This window comes from Eumetopias jubatus, unplaced genomic scaffold (assembly GCF_037043125.1).
Source record: "Eumetopias jubatus isolate StellerSeaLion01/CBP00866 unplaced genomic scaffold, mEumJub1_p1.0 scaffold_4, whole genome shotgun sequence".
NCBI classification, from domain to species: domain Eukaryota; kingdom Metazoa; phylum Chordata; class Mammalia; order Carnivora; family Otariidae; genus Eumetopias; species Eumetopias jubatus.
The window spans coordinates 98,598,763-98,603,879 of record NW_028274810.1 but is presented as its reverse complement, the minus strand read 5'-3'; the positions used below and the strand labels follow the sequence as shown (position 1 = coordinate 98,603,879).

The 5,117-nt window shown below is 48.1% G+C and overlaps 1 pseudogene; it reads right to left on the bottom strand.

Annotated features, from left to right (window-relative positions):
• Positions 1–2,594: 2,594 nt before the first annotated feature.
• On the bottom strand, positions 2,595–2,853 carry LOC114213150 (selenoprotein W pseudogene; annotated as a pseudogene).
• Between the last annotated feature and the right edge of the window lie 2,264 nt (positions 2,854–5,117).

The following is a 5,117-nucleotide window of genomic DNA, read 5'->3' as shown; positions in this document are numbered from 1 at the left end:
TCTCCTTGTGCTGTGGCCATAATTAACCCTAAGGCAAGGCGATTCCTCTGCCTGACCAGGACAGCTTGTTACAAAGATCTGATTTGAAAAATCTAGGGGCGCCTGGGTTGCTAAGTTGGCTAAGTGGCCATCTTCAGCTCAGGTCATGATCAGGGTCCTGGGATCAAGCCCCGAGTAGGGCTCCTTGCTCAGGGGGAGCCTGCTTCCCCCTCTCCCCCTTGTTGTGCTCTCTCTCTCTCTCTCACTCTCTCTATGTGTCAAATAAATAAATAAAATCTTCATAAAAAAGACTAGATCACCATTTCTGGATGTTTCTGATATTTACTACCACGTGTTACTGATATCATAAAAGAAGTTTCAGAAATAAAGATGTCATACGGGAAGGTGAAAGAAGAGGCAGCATGGGAAGTTATGCTGGACACAAGAACCCAGCGTAGCAATTAGTTCCCTGAAAGGAGACAACTAGATTTTACCATCGGGTCCTGGTGAGTCCCCTGGGCACGTGGCTGCCATAGTCACTGGCTACACATGGCTACGGCACACTTGAAATATGGTTATGGAGATGGGCTAGAAGTGTAACATACACATCAGATCTCAAAGAGCTGGTACAAAAAAAAGAATGGGAAATATCCCACTAATAATTTTTTTTATTGATTACATGTTATAGGTTGAAATGATACTAGTTTGGATATACCAAGTTAAATGAAATATATTATTAAAATTAATTTTACTTGTCTCTTTTTGCTTTTTGAAGGTGGCTGCTAGGACATGTTCAAGTCCATGCGTAGCTGGCATTCTAGTTCAATCCCAGGGACGGCCCTGCCCTAGAGCCTCTCGGGGATGGGGAGAGGCAAGAGCCTCAGTTTTGGGGTCAAGAAGTGAGTACGCTAAGTGGAGACCTAGGCAGGGGGTGGGGAGGGAAGGTAGTTGTTTCAGAAAATGCAGTAAAGAGAGAACAAGGAAAATGGCTTGGGGAGAGGAAGGGAGAAGAGGAGTTGTATTTGAAGATAGGAAACCCAAGGATGCTGGCTAAAGATTAAGACACAGGAGGGAGAAGGCAAATTTGCCAGAGAGAAGAATATATTGAGCCAATCCCAGAGTAGGGATGGAAGACGGGAGCAGACACTGAGGAAGAACATTTACGGGCATTGTTCCCTTAACTGAAAAGACAGGCTAAAACAGTGGAGTACACATTTGAGACAATGTGTTATGTGTAACATGCGCACAGACAAAAGGCTGGGAGTGATCCCCAGGAACGTTCATGCTCTCTGGGAGTAGAATTACCATTTTCCCCCACGTGGGATTTTCTGTGCTTTCCCAGTCTCCTTCAACATATAGGTATTGATCTTGTAATTAAAAAAGCAAATAAAAAATTTTTTTCAAGACTCCAGGAGGCCCAGGAAGCTTCTGGATTGGAGAAGGACACACACAAGGCAGTTGTTCAGAGTCTCCTGAGATTCACCCCAGGCCCCACCCCTGGCTTAAGAATCGGAATCTTGAGGAGGGGTTTCCCCCAACGGTTTTGAAGGGAGCCCAGCTGCACAGCCCATAAAGTGACCTGGAGGCACGGGAGGCTTTGCAGTACAGATGTGGATGCTGGGTCCAGGCTGAGAGGCTATCAGTGACTTAGATTGAGGGCCCTTCCGGGGAGGCTGGCTCAGTACCCATTCTCAGGCAGCAGCAAAGAAACCTGGGAGGGCTGCTAGGGACAGATCCGCAACTGGGAGCCTCCCAGCCAGACTTGAGGCTGAGGCACAGGGTCAGCACCACCCTGGCAGGGTCCTGGAACTGCCTTGCATTAAATTTCTCAAGCCCTCGGATCTTTAATCCCCTGCATCTTGGCCAGGGCTGATTTGGCTCACCCTAGTCCACTTTGAGGTTAGGATAAAATGAGCTCATGCCTACCTCAGGGAGCGCTAACTATGTGCGCAGCAGTGGGGAAGCACTGGACGTGCCTCATCCCACTGAAGCTTCACAACAACCCTGCAGGTGCTGATATCTGCTACCATCCCATTTTACAGATGAGGAAACTGTCTCAGAGAGCTTAAGCCATCTGCCCAAGGAAATGAAGGTCTGAGCATGATAACCAAGTGGCAAAGGCAGAACTCTAACCAAGGTCTGTTCACTGCACAGCCCATCCTGTGCTTGCTTTAAAAAAAAAAAAAAAAAACTCATCCAATGTTTATTGAATAGTGAGCTGTTGCCAACACTGCTGAAATCTGCTACTCACTCACCCAGATCCCTCTCTTGGCTACCCCCTGAGAAGGAAACCAGAAGCAGGACCACCCCAAATGCCAGAATAGCCAGAGGGAGGGGGGATATGAGGAGATGGGAAAAAGCAGGGAGAGGAAGGAGCAAGACAGGGTGCAGAGCTACACTTACAGGGACATACACACACAGAGACACCTACACACAGAGACACGCACACAGACATACACGCAACGCAAGGACCAGGGGTGTCAGTCTCTGCCCTCACCCAGTGGCCACAGGAACATCAATGAAAGACCAGGCATCCACAAGACATGTCAATCCTTCCTGTCTTGAAGCATCTGCTGTGAGAGGCTGGGCCAAGGTCACTGGACTCTCAGGGCACATCAGCCCTGAGCCAAGGCAGCTTGGATGGGGGCCACCAGCTTCAGAAACTTGCTCTCCATGTCCATGTAGCCAACACCTCTCTTCTTGGAATGAACCAACTTCCCCGTTCCATTACTTCAAAGAAGCCGGTGGCCTTTGGAATCCCCTCAGCGTAGATTCCAGGCAACTGGGAAACTCATCTTCCAACTTCTTGAGCTGAAGATACTCGGACTTGTAGCCTCAAACACCACAATAAATGGCCTGGTTGGCAAGGGCCATGGCTAGGGACTACAGCATGGGCAGTGGCGCAAATGGGCAACCCACCTACGGCATGGACTGATGAGCTCTCTGTCCTGGGCTTTCTTAAATTCCTCAGCCCTTGGCGTGTGTATCTGAGCATCATGGATGCACAGTTTGGACCTGAGGGAAGAGCAGAATGCTGTATCTCTCTCCCTGACCTGTCAGAAAGGTGGAGAGTATCCAGGAGGGCCTCCTGAGGAGAGACATTGGGGGGCAGGGGTGGCTTTCAGGCTTTCTGACCCCTGGGAGGAGGCCCAGAAGGTACTGTGTTCAATACAGCATCATTTTCAACTTGTCAGAACTTGCCAAATGAATTACAAAATAAAGCCCCAAATGACAGAATAATGAGCAATTCATTTGAAATGTAAAATAAATAGGTAAACCTCTGATGAGAAGCAAGATAAATGGCATTCGGATGACATTTGGTGATTAAATTAAATAGTAATGAACTTGTGAATAATGTGCCTAGAGATGGCTGGGGAGGGCGATTTTTTTTTTTCTGAAACCGAGGACTTAATGCTCCAACTGTTCTCCATTCTCATGGCTGAGAGTCTAGCTGGGGGGTCACGGGCTCTGGGAGTTGGACGGGGGGCAACTGGCCCACCTACCCCACCAGAGACCCAGGCTGGAGGGCAGAGCCAAACTTGAACTTCCAGAGACTCAAGCCCAGGTCCATCAGTACTAGAAGAATATTCCAGACCATCTAGTCCATTTCTGTCATGGTATATGCCATGGGAAGTTGAGCCCAAAAAAGTCAAGAGACTTGTCCAAGGGTGACCAGTAGAGCCAGGATCAAGGTCTTCTGACTTGCCTACTTCCTCTTCCCCCCTGTAGTAGTTGGTCCCCAGAGATGACCCCCCAGTAACCACACCTCTTGACATTCACACCCTTATGTGGTGCCTCCCCTTAAATCTGAGCAGGCTTGGGATTTGCTATTAACCATGATGGAAGTGACATTGTGTGGCTTTCCAGGCTGGGTCACAATAAACCTTGTAACTTCTACCTAAGACTCTTGGAACATTCCAGGGAAAGCCAGCCACCACGTAAGAAGTCCAACTAGTCCTCCATGCTTTGAGGAAGCGTAAGCTAGCCACATGGAGAGGCTGCATAAAGAGGGAGAGATTGGGGCAACTGGGTGGCTCAGTTGGTTAAGCATCTGACTCCTGGTTTCGGCTCAGGTCATGATCTCATGGGTCATGAGATCAAGCTCCGTGTCAGGCTCTGTGCTCAGCAGGGAGTCTGCTTGAAGATCCTCTCCCTCTGCCACTCCCCGCCCCCAGTCGCTGGCTCTCTCTCTTTCTCTCTTTCTCTCAAATAAATAAATCTTAAAAAAAAAAAAAAAAGAAGGAGAGATTGCTGAACAACCTCTGGGTTTTCTGGGGCATCTCAAATGAGGCACCAAACATGTACATGAAGAGGCCATCTTGGAATCCAGCCCTGCCAAGCTTTTGGATGACTCCAACACCAGCCACCATCTGGCTGTAACCACATGAGAGACCCCAAGTGAGCTGAGTCTAGTCAACCCACAGAAATGTGAGTGTTAATAATAAATGGTTGTTTTCGGTTACTGTGATGATTAATTTTATGTGTCAATTTGACTGGGCTAAGGGATGCCAAGATAGCTGGTAAAACATTATTTCTGGGTGTCATGTGAACCACCAAGCCATAAAGTTGGGTATGTGCACAACACTCCCTCATCAAATGGAAGTGGTATATATGCGATCAGAGCCAAGCAGGCCCTGAAGGCACAAGTAAGTTAAACGAAGAAATGGCCCAAATGCCCATGGTCCCCATTCTTGCTATACTGCTTTCTCTTCCAGCTTGTTCCTATGGCCTCATGGGGAATTCCCTATGATCAACTGACAGAGGAAGAGAAGAACTCAGACCTGGTTTGCGGATGGCTCTGCACAACGTGCAGTTTACCACCCAGAGTGGACAGCCACAGCATGGCAGCTCCTCCCTGGGACATCCCTGAAGACACGGTGAAGCAAAAGCTCCCAAAAAGGGCAGACAAATGGGGCAAAATTTTGGACCGTGCATCTTGTTGTCCACTTTTCTTGGCAGAAAAAATGGCCAGATGTGTGGCTATATACTGATTCACGAGCTGTGACCAATGGTTTAGCTGGATGGTTGGAAGGAACGTGACTTAAAAATTGGTGACAACAAAATTTGAGGAAGAGATATGTGGATAGTCCTCTCTGAATGGGCAAAAAAATGTGAAGATATTTCTGTTCCACATGAAT